This window comes from Takifugu flavidus, chromosome 4, assembly GCF_003711565.1.
Source record: "Takifugu flavidus isolate HTHZ2018 chromosome 4, ASM371156v2, whole genome shotgun sequence".
Classification (NCBI taxonomy): domain Eukaryota; kingdom Metazoa; phylum Chordata; class Actinopteri; order Tetraodontiformes; family Tetraodontidae; genus Takifugu; species Takifugu flavidus.
Genome location: NC_079523.1, coordinates 14241030 through 14257438, shown reverse-complemented (window position 1 = coordinate 14257438; position 16409 = coordinate 14241030). Strand labels below are relative to the sequence as shown.

Sequence of the window (16409 nt, the reverse complement as noted above, 5' to 3'; positions counted from 1 at the left end):
CAGGAGTCTGTTGAATCTCAGACAAAATTATATGAAAAAGACCCAGGTTTATTTTTGGAAAATTATGAATCAGAATCAAGGGAAGAGAGTGAGTGTGAGTATAGAGGTGAACTGTTGACAGGGGCCATAAATAATGAGGAGGGTTAGGGTTAGGGTTAGGGTTAGGGTCAAACAGGAATACACACAAGGAGTAAGGGGCCCGTTTCAGGAATGCCGCAGTTCCAGGCCCTCTGATACAGAAAAGAGGAGGACAGGAACAATATTGTTCCGTTTGCTATCACAGACATTAATTGTTTGGTGGATAAGATGCCCCCACCCGCAGTGGGAGGCGGCAAGTGGATGTCTACCCTTTTTAGTTTAACACAGAGCATGCAGTTGGCAATGGGAGAATTTAGAGGAATTTTAGGGTGACAAGTGTCTCTGGGATATGGATAAAGTTGAGGTAGCAGCAGGCATTAAAGACAGACCTAATGCTGCACGTTTTGGCCCATGTGCAACCAGGGTTGGTGAAGCTATGAGACAGATATTTCCAATATCTCCAGGAGTAAAGTAAGAACTTAAGATTTAAGTAGGAGGAAAGTGGAAAGTGGGTGCACATGGGTCCTTACGAGGTGTAAAAAGGAATGGATGTGTGCCACAGGGTGCCATCCTGGCTCAGATAATTTACACACCACTTGTTCCGTCAGGCCATAATTGTAGGACTTCCACAGTACACATAATTAATTTCATTGTTGTGATTAATTATCTTTGTATTTAATCACTGATTCCAATGGCAGGCCAATCCAACAAATGACAAAAATGAAATGAAGGAGCGCAGGGCTTTATGATCTCCTGAAGAAGTTATTCCACTTTGATGAGCGTCAGAGAATCTCTCCGGAGAAAGCCCTGCAGCATGACTTTATAACAATGGGGCACCTGAGAACAGTGGAGAGCAAAGACTAGTGAGTGACATTATTTCTATTTGATATCAGTGAGGTTATAGGTTTTTGAAACATTTAAAGAGACATATCAAGCCACACAGCACAGCTAACTCCCACTACATAGCTGATTCTACTGAGTACTGTGTATCATTAATTAGATGTAATATTTGTACCAGTTAAAGCCTTCCGGTCATTAGCATTAAAATTAAGTTTGAAACTTGTAAAAATTAATTGGGCCAATAACGTGCAAATGTTTGTACAAAAATCAAGGAGCCTATTTTGTTATTGTACATTTTTAAATTTACACAATGTGTTTTTTGCAGCTTGAAAATGTGTGAAAAAATGAACAGTTTAGCGTTCACAGAGGTTTCAGCTAATAGCTAATAACTCAAATGAGAAGAGAAACAAAAAGAACTCATTTGAGTCAGAAATAAGAAGCTCTTCTCAGAAAGAGGCAAAGACTTTGGAGAAGGAAAAGAAGCCCACCAAAGAAGGAGCCATCAAATCCTTTAAGGGAAAAGTGTTCAAGGCAGGAAGAATCGATCCTGAGGCAGAACCGCGAGTCCTCCGAGGCAGAAACCATCATGTCCTTGAAGGGAAAATTCACTCAATCTCTAGAGGAAATAGACTGTGAGCCCTCACAAAAAGAAATCATCGGGACCTTACCGAAAAAAGACAGAATTAATTTCTCAGAGGAGCTTCTCTGCCTTGCTAGTAACAGGAAGTCCACTGAAGGGGAGGCCAACAAGGCCAAACATACGGAGTCCCAAGTGGAAGAAGAGAGTGAGTCCTCCCAGAAGGAAATCAGCGATACTAAATCCACGGAGAGCCCAGTGGAATACATAGAGTCCTCGCAACAAGAGTCCTCTGAAGATTCTACTCGTGATACTTCTTGTGTAGATACCTCAGTAGACAATGCTACCTCACTATGTGAGGAAGAAACAGTCTCCAGTAATGGAACTTCTGATGGTGCATCCTCTGAAGCTGACAGCTATTCATCAGAGGGTGTCTCTGGTTGTGAGGACGTTAAATTAACCAGCGCCCCGTAAAACGAGCTAAAGCGCCGACTGGTCCGCTCAAATCTCCGATTAACTCAATGCAGAACAGAGCGGGAAAACGGCTCCGAACCGACAAAAGCTTCGTGTTTAACTCGTTGTTTCTCCGTCACCGGGTAAGCTAAAGTTATGAAGCTCGACATGGTTATATTTCAAAGTCTTGTGGTTCTAACGTGCCCAGATTCCATAGAATTGGACGGCGTTAAGCGGTCCAAAACGGGTGGTTCTGATCGCGAATCTGTGTGGGGGGAGGGGTGGAGCAGCTCCCAGCCAGTGGGTGTGGGAGGGGCTGTCTGTGTGCGTCACATTCAGCGGGAAAATAACACGATTTCAAATGGCAGCTTTCGAATTCCCATCGTACGTGAACCCACCGCCATTTCAATCGATCCAGTCCCAGCCCGCGCTTCACTCCGTTTGGCGTCACGTAAGTACAAATCTACATCGCTCTGCTCGTTTCAATGACTTTCACAGCTGCTAAATGAACTAATTCAAGCTAAAGCTTCACAATCCCATTATTCCGTGTCTCAGTGTAAAGAATTGACCGCTTCTGTGTTGTTTCCATTACATCGCTCTCGTGCTCCACGTTGCTAATATCTGGTCATTCTGCCGTGATTGATATTAACGCCGTCTGACATCAATAGCATTTTATTTTAACATTTTACCATCGTGCTGGTAGTTGTTAATGCGGAGGCAAAGTAACCTAAACCATTGTCGGCATTAAGATCTGCATGTGACTCCAAATGGCTAATGCTAATAATCGGTATTGGCATGTGGCGGCTAATATTGGCTCATTCGAAAATCGATCCCATTTCTGTAATTCATCTGTCGATATCTCTGCATATGCTTCCATTTAGGTGATTGGTTTATGCACACTTTGAGTGCTGACAAGTTTGTGAACGCCGTTAATAAAATGCGCTTCTCTGCAGATACAAAATGATCTCAGAGATTTTGCAGCTCTTGTTGGTAAGTAAACTGGAATAAAGGCCAGTAAAATCTGGGACCTGTTACTGTTTGAACATTCATTCTATGCTGACACATTTGCTTTGTGCAGATTTGCAGCTCCTGTTGACGTGGCTGGTCAGCGGCTGGAGCAGGGTTGGTATCTCTGTAGCTTTATTCATGGTTCAACACATTGTCCGAGGTCCAGCTGTCTCCAATCACTGATTGGTGGTGGTGTCCAGGGGTTTGTCATCGGCTTCTCTCCGGGCCTGAGTGCTGATGCCACCCTGCAGAACCTGCTCCGACAGGACGACCATCGTGTCTCAGCACGGATGGGTGAGAAGATTTTACATTGCTGTTTTAAAGCACTTCTTGTCTTTTGTCTTCATACACACAATTCTATTGCACCTTTCTGATCTTTGACCTTTTGTAATTTCAGGGATCCCCTACTTCTCTGTTGTGGAGCACTTTCCTCTGCACCCCGAGAAAATTGGGCCAGAGACGTATGTATCAAAAGTTCCGATCCTGACACACCTGCTGTCGATTGCTGCAAAACGTTTTCTTCTTCCTAGGGGGGGCGTAACAGAAAATAATTGAGAAGCACTGTTACTTTCCAGTAATGTATAAAGCTAACTTGACAGCTGGTGTGACACTGTCTAATGTCCTTAATTACTGTAAGTTAGCTGTTACATACAAATTAAAGTTGTGCTTCATGCTTTGTTATAAGTTTGCTACATTTTCAGAGGTTTTTACATAATGGGGAAGGAGACAGAATATTTGAGGAATAATTGTGTGTTGTTGATGTCACATTACAGATAGTGTTAATTTTTTCATAGTTATTGCTCTGGTCGATGAAATGAAGAAGAAACAAAAGAACGTGACAGTCATCCAGCAGAAGATGGCGCTGACCTTTTCCCTCAGGCGGAGAGAGGTGGTGGAGTGTCAACCTATGGTATCTGAGGTCCAGGGAGGGTGGCCTGCACTGTTTTCCTCTGAGGAGGTGAGGCTGAAGTTATTATACTAGATTGACTATCATTGAAGAAGTGCAGTATTTGCTGTATTGGCAAACTTTATTCTACCTTGCGCTACCACTCCACTCAAGGCCCCTCCAACACACTGCACCCCCCACACCCACTCCAGAAATGTGCAATGCCAGTGTTTTTGTTATGTCTGTCCTCCCAAGGAGTGCATCACTTACTGCAACTGTAACGGGTGTCAAAATGGTCACATTTTTATTGAATTGTCAGTCCTCAAGGTCCATGTTTACAAATGCCATAGATCTTTGACCTTTCCTAATATTCTTACCCTAAATATTTCACTCCTATAACAGCCCATTTCTGCCTGTACAAGAATAAAAGAATCCCCACGCTAAATCGAAATGGTGAAATAAAAGACATTATGAGACGAAAATTTAAAGTAGTTTCACCTGGAGAAAAACGACCAAATTTGGACTTTCTCATAATTTTGACTTAGGGCTTCTGTAGACTGAGATGGTTCGGGAAAGATACTACGGCAGGTCACAGAATCTGGTCACAGATTTGGGTGCAACACTGGAACATGATAACATGCTTTTGCATATTGATACCGTTTTTTGTGGAGGGTCTCCATTCCTGTGCAAAAGACGGATTCACAAGAGCTTTTTGAAGTAGGTTTTGCTGTTGATCACATGGTCAGGCGTTGAACATGGGGCAGACTGCACAAGATGGCTACCCAGGAATGTTCTGTGCTGAATAAATGGCAATATCTTGTTGATGGTCTTGTTTAGATATCTGAAGAATTTCATCGGATCACGAGCAAAGACCTCCTGGGGACTTTCAATGCATCCCCTGAGAAATTAGTGCCTGGCCTGCTGAAACTGTAGCAGTCTAAGAAGGGAGCTCTTGGGGAGAAGATGGGAGACCTCCTGGATAATGAACAGGTGAGTGAAGTGAAGGGCTCCTGCCTGACATTTTTAGAAGAGTATGAATATACTTCTCTCATAAGAGAAACAGAAAAAGATGTTGGCTTCAGCCAAATCACATTAGTGGATGTGTGTCAGTAAAAAGGAATGGCAGCAGTCATTGCTTTATGTTCTTATTTGTGTTTATGTTGGCATTTGATTTAACAGAATTTTAATTTGTAAAAGTGAAGTAAAATTGTTAACATGGTTGCAGTGTTGTATTTTTTTTTAAGTTTTACATGTTGCTGGGTCTGACCTGTCCTTATCTTCATTACTATAAAAGAGTCCTGATTTTGCATTGTGTTTAAGTACATTATGTATATAATAATTATATATAGTATATACTAATTGAAATGCTTGTTTTCCACTGAATACTCTTTAGACATCCGCCTGCCCATTTTCCTCCGAGAAGATGCAACAAAGGTTTTCCTGATGAAGTGCTTGGTAGGTACAAACAAAGTAATGCAAGTAAAACTAATTCCTAATTCCCAGGAGATGTTTATAGGATGAATTCATCCAGAATGGGAATATGCACCTCCTCAGTGCGGTCCAGATCATTTTATGGTGAGGATTGAAGTTGTCTAGAACTCTCACTCCCTTTTCTGCTGAGAAGCAGCTGTTGGTGGGTGAAAGCTACTGTGTCATTAATTAAATATGTGGCGAGACTGTGTCATTAATTAAATATCTGGTGAGACTGTCATTAATTAAATATCTGTGTCATGAAGTACTTTAAAGTGAGGTGTTGTCCACTTCACATGAAGCGCAGCACTGGTGTTTGACCTGTTAGTTCCCTCGTCATTGATGGTAACATTTCTAAGACCTTTTAACGAGTTCATCATAGTTTGCCCATGTAAACCTCAGGTGTCTGGGTACACAGCCGATCATTGGTGGCACTATTCTATTTCATGTGCAAGTGGTTAAGTTCAGCTTTTACAAGACAATCAGGGTGCGTGCATGAATGGCTATGTTGCTGGACACTTTTTTCACATACTTTGTTTTTCTTTTTTGGTTCTGGACTTCAATTTTAATGTCTCTGAAGAACCGGCAATACTTATTTACAGAAAATTGACACAACGACCCATGACATTCTGGAATGGACTTGAGGCACTGTTCAACAAAATAAATAAGGTTTCAGATAACATCAGTTGTGCTTTGTGCTTGTTTTAGTCAATATCTATTTATTGAGCATTTTTCAAATATAATGATGGCATACATACATTTTCCTTTATTTATACAGGTAAATTTTCAACTGGAGTAAGAGTTGTATGTTTATTCAACAAGAATATCTGCATTTGGTGAAGGCAGAAATACATGGCATTGAAACCAGAATTTCTTTGTTAGCCTTCCAGGATTATCCTAATTAGGTGAACAAGAAGATCCAAGTTGGCAGAACTCTTGTCAGAACTTGTAAACCTTAGTTAAGTCAACAAAAGTAGGCAAAAGTTGAGAAAACCAAAAATCTCTTGCATCATGTTGCCTTGAAATTTTACGTTTTCTCAACTTTTTCTTTTTATAGTGAATGTGTGCAGAATATCCAGGTAAAGGTGAGTTACTGATGGATGTAAATATGACTGAACACTACTAAAGTGTATTCTGCACTTTGTTGTTCTGTTTTTTGTCATAACGTCTTCACCCAGCAGGGGGCAGAATATCCAGGTTTATTTATGCTCTTTTTGGTCGCCCGCTCTTGTTTACAATGAGGATGATTTCATTCCTGAGGGCCTTAATGAATAAGATGAATAATACTAATGAAATAATGCGTGTTAGCTGGAGAGCTGATGCACACGTTGGTGTCACTGCCACATCAGTCTTGTTCAGCCATCACAGATCTGTTTAAAAGACCTTTAATTTGACATTATTCTGCCCAAATCATCTCAGCATCCAGTGTGGAACAGCGATGCCAAACAGATCAACCTTTAGGCTGTAGGTGCTCCACAAGCCTCTGGAACTGAAGTGCACGTATTTTTAAATAACTTTTACAAACATTTTAAATACTACATCTGCTGCCACCTACTATTAACACACGGTTTATTCTTTTCTGTTCAATGGCGAACCTTCAAAAAGGTGTTTATCCACAGTGATAAAGATCAACTTTAATGGGAAGGTGCAAATTATCAGATGTAAAAATATATAACAAAGTCCATCCATGATATTAACTATCTTCAGGATTATCCAAATTAATCCAGATAGATGATAGAAAAATATATTAAAATCACAATGATTTATATAATGAAAAACCTAAATCATCTTATTATGGGGTTACTGGAAATGTCTCTTTATTATATTGGGACTTGGAAAACTTCATTTTGTGGGTGTGAAATTTACCTGTTGTATTGATTTGTCCTTAAAGTCTAATGGTGGCAGCAAGGTGGGTGGGGGTGTGTGGAGCCGAGGGTGGGTGGAGCCGAGGTGGGTGGAGCCAAGGTGGTGGTGGAGCCATGGGAGGTGTCTGGAGCCGAGGGAGGTGTGTGGAAGTGGGTGGAACCGAGGTGCCGTGTGGAGGTGTGTTGAGCCGTGTGGAGCTGTGCGTGGAGGTGTGTGGAGTGTTGAGCACCGAGGTGCCTGATGTTGCGCTGCAGCAGCAGCAACCACCATCTCTTAGCTTGAGCATTGGGGGCCTGATTGATCCCTTCAGGAAGACAGGAAATGCAAACAATCCCTTTCTCCACTGTTTGAGGATAACCAGCAGTTCAACAAGGTTCCTAGACAGGAACGATGGTCCTGCCAGGTGGTCTATGTGGACCTAAAGCTTCATAGCTTCCACCCAGCTGCTCCTGGTTCCTCCTCAGAAACACGGACAGTTTTAGTGGACGCACAATCCACAGAGGCCAACATTAATGTCAACAAAATAGCCAATGTTCTTGCAAGACACAATATAGGTCCTCAAAAACTCTAAAATATATAAAAATGATTTTCTTTTTACAAAATGTTCTTATCAATCAATTTTTAGTGTATTTAAACTTTATACACATCATTTCCACCAACTGACTCTGATTCAACAGTGAATTTCCACTGACATGACAAACAGTGGAAATGTAGCCCTCCACACATAAAACAAAGCGAAAGGGATCGTTATGAGGTCTCTATTGTCTCGGTGGTGCACGTGACGCGTCCAGTGGACGCAGAGCTTATTAGGATAACTCTGACCTGGATGATTGAGACTGGTCTCAGAACTGGGAGGATATTCTGACATCCTGCCAAGAAATTGATCAAACTGTCCAGAAACACCAGTTTATTGGATACGAGCATTGTGAAGCTGCTCTCAAAGAAGGGCTCCAATGTTGGACTGGAATGAGCTGTCAAGATGTTTAACATTCAGTTTAATGCTTAACGGTTGCATCACCATCGTGGAAGAATCATAGCAAAATATTTGGGTAATTTGGGACACGGTGGGGTAAAATTGCATTATTAAATTATTTTCAGAACAAATGTTACAGTACGTCATATATGCAGCGATTTAACCCACTCACACATTTACGTTTGTGGCTTTGATGCACAGCAGCTTTAAACACTTTGCATGAGATTATCGTATCGGCCCGAATATAAGACGGTGTTTTTTGCATTGAAATAAGACTGAAAAAGGGGTCGGGGTCAAGACATTATACCCATTCACAACACTAGATGGCGCCAGATATCTTTAAAGCGAATGCTGAACTTAACTCCCCAGGCCAAAGGAACCCCTGTCACGAAGAAGAAAAATAAAAATAGCGGTAAGAAAGAAAAGAAGAAAATAAGAGAAGAGATAGAGGGAGATTGGTTTATTTACATTTCAAAAACCAGAAGCCATTCATTTACAAATGTGATTGCACTTTACATATTTAAATGTTCAGATATTAAGATGTGATAGACAGTTTTTGCATGATTTGAATGAGGCAAAATAACTTTCTCTCTCGAATATTGTTATAATCATTTGTTTCAGATGTACTGTAATTATTTTCTGCATAAAAATTAAATTTGGTGTTCAAAAAGTCTTTTTTCAAACTTGAGTCTTGAAAAAGAGGGGGTCGTCTTATAATCAGGGTCGTCTAAAATTCGAGCCAATACAGTATTTTTGTGAGGTCATCACAGATAAAAGGCCATTTTGGGTTGTAAGCTTTGATTCAAAGTAAAAAGTCTTCATATTAAAGTGTTGCTGCTGCACCTACAGACATTAACCGTTAAAGGTTGAGCTGAAACCACCATCAGATCTGCCGCCTCATTCTTCGATCCTTCCACCGAGCATCACCCTCCAAGAGAGACAATCTCCATACTGACGTGCACACGCGTTAAAGGTCCAAAGGTCAGTAACTGGGAGTTGATGGTTGGGATCAAGTTGAGCTCTGCTGGCAGCTCTACCAGAGTCTAAACGCCCTAATGACTGGCGGGGGCGTGAGCCCCTCACCTGTGCTAGTCTGGGCTGGGGGGGGCGGGCGGACTTTCCTCTTTCCTCTTTCTCCATGAGGCTGGAGCAGCGAATGGATCTGTTCATGACTGTTAGAGTGTGTGTGGTCATGGCAGTGGCTTTTTGTTGTTTCTGCTTCAGGCTGCAGAAGATGGGCTGTTCCTGTAGTACTTCTTCTGACGAGTGGAGCGACAGCGACAGCGACAGCAGTCTGCCAGAACTCCCACCCTTCGTTAGACGGAGCACGAAGACGGTGGAGCTGAGGCAGCACACCTCCGCAGGAACCCAGCAGGCATGCTTGGATGAGGAGGTTAAAGGAGACGGCAGAGGCACATGTGAGGAACCCCTGGAATCACATCCCCGTGTGGCGCTGCCCAGACTGAGCACAGGCGGAGAGGAAAAACACTCCAGTTGGGTCAAAGCTGTCCAAACCGGTCCAGTCAACTCTTGTTGGGCCACCGTCCGTTGCTTTCATGGTGACTGAGGCATCAGGTGACCAGCAGAGGCCGACGGTAGATCCAGAACCACAATGCGATAATAAGGACGGCGAGGAGGTCCGTGTTGAAACTACGGATCCGCATCAGGCGTTCAAAACAAAGACCCACAGCTGCTACAGCATCCGTCCCATTGATGCTGATGACCTCGAGCAAGAGCAGAACCAGTGTCCAACAGATGAGCCTGGTCCATCCACGGTTCTGCAAACCAGTTTATTACCACCACCTATTGAACCAGAAACCAGTTTATTACCACCACCTCCTGAACCAGTAACTGGTTTATTACCACCTCCTGAACCAGACACTGGTTTATTACCACCTCCTCCTGAACCAGAAACTGGTTTATTACCACCTCCTCCTGGACCAGAAACTGGTTTATTACCAACACCTCCTCCTGAACTGTCTCTTTCGAGTGAGGTCAACGTGCGTCTGACCACGGGATCCTCAACACACATCGGTCAACAAACTCGCCGTGGATCCACCAAATCCAAGATTGACTGGCAGGACAATGTGGAGCTCCAGCATCCGTGGCTTCCTGTGAATTCCCGTGTAAGGAGAATCCCAAGCCGAGAAGAGGGCGATGGTCCCTCAGTCTTAATTTGCTTTTATAACACACTCGAAGACCTGGGCCCCCCGAGACCTGAGTGTCAGGATGTTGGCACTCAAACTTTGCCCCCTGGTGCTGGTGGAGATGCTCCTACTCCATCTTCCAAGATTCACTCCGTCTGTCCTGAGCGGCGGGTGATGGCTGAAGGGGGCAACAGCGGGGACAAGCCGAAGGCAACGGTGTGGTCCCAGGGCACACCCCAGGCTGGGTTCCCCCAGAGGGGGGGCGGTGTGGACATCCCAGGGCCAGTGTTGGAGCCCCGGCCCTCTAAGAATATTCAGAATATTCAGCCAATGTTGAATCGGTAAGTTTATGGCCCCCACCCTCGCTCACACTTTATTTCACTTGTGGAGCACTTGGTAACACCTGAGACCTGTTCCTCTTCAGGGGTCTGGAGCAGAGATCAAAGACCAAGGCCGACCACCAACCAGCTCATTCTCCAGGACAGCAAGTAAGTTTTGGGTGTTGAGTTGTTTTTGATGCTTAATTTGATGCTTGATTTAATTGTGTCCATTCATGTTACTCATTCATAAAGTGAATGCCCCGATTGGTCACAGACACATCAACACTTATCGGGTTTAAGACCCCTGACAGGACAAATACCCCAGGTTATAGCAGACCTGTTGCAAAGATGCTCATGGTGGAAACTAAATCCTTCTGCTCTGACTTTTCAGGTGGGCTCCAAACTGACCTACGCACAGGTCTTGATGATGCCCCCACGTAAGCGTGCCCCACCCCCGGACCTTAGCCCCCCCTACCCAGAACAAGAGCACCAACCAGCTGGGACTCGCCGTCCACTAAAGCTGAGATACGGAGCGCTATGGATATTTGGTTTTTAGTCTTTACAAAAGAAGCTGAACAAAATCTGCAACTCTTCCATTGCTGCTTTAGGGGATTTTTTTCTTTAGTTTGTTTAGGTTTTTTTTTTTAAAATCCAGGTTCTGTTCCCATGTTTGATTGTTCCAGTGTTTTTTCTTTTAACACATCTGCATAATTGTTGCTCATAATTCTGATTTCTTCTATTAAAAAGCACTGAGCAATATGTCTGTTTGCATCTTTTTAATCTCATGTTGGTACTGAGTTTGTTCGGCTTTTATTTGAGTTAATCAGGAGTGTTTTGGCTGTAGAAACTTCTGTTTGAGCAAAAAGGATTTGTTGATGTACCTCATTCACATTCTGTCCAGTGTGAAATCACAGAATCTGAAAACACTGACTTTGATGAGTGTTTAAAACCATTACAAGTGTTTAAACACCATTTAAACATGAATGTGTGCAGAATATCCAGGTACAGGTGAGTTACTGATGGATGTAAATATGACTGAACACCACTAAAGTGTATTCTGCACTTTGTTGTTCTCTTTTTTGTCATAAGGTCTTCCACCCAGCAGGGGGCAGAATATCCATCAGGTTTATTGCTCTTTTTCGTCGCCCGCTCTTGTTTACAATGAGGATGATTTCATTCCTGAGGGCCGTAATGAATAAGATGAATAATGCTAATGAAATAATGCGCGTTAGCTGGAGAGCTGATGCACACGTTGGTGTCACTGCCACATCAGTCTTGTTCAGCCTAACCTTCCCTAGCCCCGACCCTAACCCTAGGGTTTAGGTTAGGGGTTGGGGCTAGGGAAGGTTAGAGTAGGGGTTAGGGGTTGGGGTTAGGGAGAGTTAGGGTTAGAGGGGTAAGGTTAGGGTTTGGGGTTAGGGAAGGTTAGGGTTAAGGTTAGGGGTTGGGGTTAAGGTTAGGGGTTGGGGTTAGGGAAGTTAGGGTTGGGGTTAGGGAAGGTTAGGGGTTAGGGAAGGTTAGGGTTAAGGTTAGGGTTGGGGTTAGGAAGGTTAGGATTAGGGAAGGTTAGGGGTTAGGGTCGGGGCTAGGGTTGGGGTTAGGGAAGATTAGGTTTAGGGCTAAGGGTTAGGGTTAGGGAAGGTTGGGGTTAGGGTTAGGGAAGGTTAGGGTTAGGGAAGGTTGGGGTTAGGGTCAGGGTTGGGGAAGGTTAGGATTAGGGAAGTTAGGGTTAAGGAGGTTAGGGGTTGGGGTTGGGTCCCTAGAAGTTGTAAATGAGTGTGTGTAGAAGGAATCTTATTATCTAAGAGAGCTGGGCAGAGCAGGGTGCCTCATCCATTCCAAGATGCCGCTACAGCAGTCCCCTCCATGTGGTACGCACCAGTGAAGTCCAACCGCTGCCTCAGGGAAGTCAGTCTGGAGTGAGACATTGCAAGGCACAGGCTCCCTCATGAGACACATCATCAGTTGTGCGCCTTGAGGTCTCAGAGTGTTTCGACCGCTTACCACAAGACACTCTCACCCAAGGATGGTCCCGCCGGAGTTGCGCCGTCTCCGTGGTGTGTCTCATTCTGACCTACCCTACACTACCACTTGGTTTTTAGAATCTAGGTTCATTTGCATTTGAGTCTAGTTTCCGGTGCGTCCACGGCTCAGTCCCTAACGGTGGGCTGAGGGACGGGTTGATGGTGGACGGTGGCAATTTGGAGGATGCCCAATTTTCATTTTTAGTGATTGGTAACAACACGTATGTGGTGTAAGATGGAGTGATGTATGTGTGGGGCTTAACCCCATAGGAAACTGGGCCATGTTTAAGGTTCTGATGCCCTGAACCAATATACCCGCAGTGCTGTCCTGAAGTCAGGACCCAGGGGGGTTATAATCTCACTCTCTGCCTAACTTGACCACTTTGTTAACACCGCTAGGTATCCGTAGTCAAGCTAGACAGGGTTGAAGTTGGGGTTTGTTCTCTCTTTTATACTGTCTGGAGGTCTCAAGGGTGGATGGGATGTATGAGGAGTGAAGAGAGAAAAGAGGGTTAAGGAGATAAGAAAGGGAAGGAGAGGAGAGAAGAGAGGAAATAATGTGGTCATCCCTACCTTCCTGTCTTAGACAATGGGAATATCTGCTTCCTTAAAGATGGGTGGTCCGTTGTTCTTTCACTTCTTTTTTTTTGTCTATGCGTTGTCTTAATTTTCTGTCCTCTGTGTTTTTTTGTTCTTTATTTTCCTTATCTGATGTTCTATCTCTATTATTCTTCTGTGTGATAGTGGGGTTGTCTAAACAGTTGGTTCCAGTTAAATCCCCCCATTTCCTGTTTGGTGGTCCCTTTAAGCGCGAAAACGGAGTAGAGCAAAGGATTATGGGAGAATATTTGTTTATTTATTTTTTGTTGTTTTATTTAATTATGTTGTTTTATTTATTATTTTATTTAATTATGTTGTTTTCCTAAATAAAATAAGGTTTATTACATAACTTAAGTGTTTGTCAAATAAATTTAATTAATGGGTTTCTGGTAAGTATCTGCGTACTAGCGTAGCGTCGGGGTTTTGTATTCAACTTTTTTATTTATTTTTATTTTGTGGTGGTTTAATTTTCAGTTTCTATTCCGCGTATGTTTGAACTGTGGGGTTACTGTTTAACAAGGTTTTCTTGTGTGAAAAAAGTATATTACACCATTGTGTCTTTCAGAAACTTCTTGAAATTCTCCTGAAGTGTGTGGGCTGCCCGTGTACCAAAAGTGGAGTAAGTAATCACTACCGGGAGTTTCTGAAATGTTTTTAGGTTCTCCCTTGTTGATGTTAAATCTATGGACTTGTCGATCTTCCTGAGGAATCCTCTTGAGTAACCCCTCTTCCTGAGGGCTGTAAATAGATACATGTTTAGGGTGGAAACTATGTTTGTGGAGGAGCGAGTGCGAATCTGTTGGTTTGAAGAAAATCTTCGTGTCTAGTGTTCCTGTTTGTAGGAAGTTCGGACCTTTGAAGATTGTTATGTCCAAAAAGTTTGTCTCTGTGTCGTTTAAGGTTGCTTCCACTTCGATTGAGGTGTGGTGTTCGTTCATTACCTGTACAAAGTCATCAAAGCTCGTCTTGGAGTGTGTCCAGATGCCCCAGATGTCATCTAAGTATCTCAGGTAGATTAAGGGTCTTAGTTCACATTTTTCAAGGATCTCCTCCTCCCATTCTGCCATATATATATTTGCGTATGCTGGCGCAAACCGTTTGCCCATTGCTGTTCCTTTCACTTGTAAATAAAATTTGTTTTGAAAGACAAAATCATTTCTTGTAAGGCTGATTTCTAGAAGCCTCAACAGGCAGTCATCCGGTCGGTTGGGGTCCGGGTGGCGGTCCAGTATTCTACGGATAGCCCCCAGCCCAAGTGGGATTTCAATATTTGTGTACAAGTTGCACACATCCATAGTGAAAAGGAAGCAAGGTTCTTCCAGTTTAAGTGATCTAATTTTGGAAAGGAGGTGTTGGGTGTTGGTTGTATGTAGCTTGTGTGTTTTGTTGACAGGAGAGTTAGAAAATGTTCCAGGAATTCTGCTATCCCATAGCTTTCACTCCCACAGTCTGAAACTATAGGTCGGCCAGGTGGGATCCGATCCAGAATCGTCCATTCTGTCCGTGGTTTATGAATTTTTGGCAGGAGGTAGAAATACTTGGGGCGGGGTGGTTTGGGTCCGAGTAGGTGCTTATGTTGTTCCTTTGTTATTATTTTTGATTTATACAAACCTTCTAATTCTGTTGTGATAATCTCCGCTGTTTCCATGTACATTGGCTTTGTAAGTTGAATATTGTTTGTCTTGGAGTTGGCGTAGTGCCTCTGTGACATAATCACGTAGATCCATTAATACTACGGCACTCCCTTTGTCTGCAGGTTTAATAACTATTCCTCGGTTTCTTCTCAATGCTTTCAGTGCCTGTTCTTCCTCTGGTGGTAGGTTAGGGCTCTCGGATGTGTATTTTAAGTTGTTAAGTGCAGATCCATCCGCACTTATAAGTTCCAGAAGTTGTGGTGGTAGTTGGGAGATCTCCGGTTCCCAAGTGGATGGTCCCGTGAAGGGCTTGGTCTCCCGTGGGGGTTGTGGTCCAAAGTATGCAGTCAATTTAAGTCGTCTGTGATACCTGTACAGGTCCATTGCTATAGCCTGTCGGGTTGTCTTGGAGGCGGTCATCGTTGGGACAAAAGAAAGTCCCCTGTTTAAAAGTGTCAATTGGTGGCGGTTTGGCTGAAATTCTGTGGAGAGGTTTACCACTGCCTTGTCCTCTGTAGTTTGATCTACCTCCAGGTTTTCTTTTAATCTAAAAAAGACCTCCAATGTTGCCACATGTTGTTGGCTGTTTCTGGTGTCCAGTGTATGTCGTCATTGATAGTATTAAATTTGGCTTTCTCCAATCGTGGGATGAATGAGTTAAAACTCTTGATAAGATCATTCATTTGTTTCAAATTGCGTTGCTTTTGTATGGGAAGGTTGCTACTACAATTGATTAGCGGAACCTGAATTGTTGCATTAGGGAATGTGGCATGTCCCACATTGTAGAGAGCTCCCAGTGCTTCTCTTATGAGGGATGGGTTTGTTGATGTTATGTCCGTGTTTCCGTCCACAGTTCCGTGTGTCCCTCTGTTTTGAGGGGAGAGGAAGGTTCCATAATCTTTGTCAGAGTGACACGTGTAATTTCAAGTGCCTCCTCCTTTATGTGGGGTGTGTGTTGGCGTGCCCTCCGTGTGGCCACCAGAAATGCTCTATCCCAATCTATAACTATTAGGGATTTAATCATGTTTATCGCCTCCTCCTGTACCTGGAGGTAGTGCTCTTTCAAGGTTTCCACCGTGGCTGTCGTCCAATTTTTTGTGTTCTGATGTGCCCATAGGTGCGTCTGCTCCGATGGGCAGAAGGGTTGTATGATCCGAATTAAGTAGGTCTCAACGTCCTTCAGAAAGGTAGGTAATGGGTCCTCCAGTTGTTGTGAAAACATCAGTCTTTTGTGGTGTGCCAGTATTAGGTGCGTCAGGGCCTGCACCAGTGGGATGAAGTCTTCTGTTGCATTCATCTTATTTCTAAGTGTGGCGTTTGATATCGTGGGTGAGGGTTGTATTGGTGGAGAAAGAAGAAGAGAAAAGAAGAAATTAATTGTTATTAGTTGCGTTCGTATCTAAAATTTTTTTTTACATTTTTAATCAGGGTTAGGGTCTGAATCCGGGCTAGAGGGTTAGAGGGGTTAGGGTTAGGGGTTGGGGTTGGGGTTGGGGTTAGGGAAGGTTAGGGTTAGGGCTAACCCTGCCGTAG

General features: G+C 43.4%; 1 protein-coding gene and 1 long non-coding RNA gene across 2 annotated transcripts in view; one reads left to right on the top strand and one right to left on the bottom strand.

The window, feature by feature from the left end:
* The window catches only part of LOC130523762 (homeodomain-interacting protein kinase 1-like), a 55372-nt gene that overhangs the window by 34771 nt on the left and 4192 nt on the right, over positions 1–16409 (bottom strand). The window lies entirely within an intron of this gene.
* Positions 4613–9623, top strand: LOC130523774 (uncharacterized). The gene is made up of 3 exons (XR_008950012.1): positions 4613–4832; positions 9001–9132; positions 9376–9623. It is a non-coding gene; the product is annotated as an uncharacterized LOC130523774 (long non-coding RNA).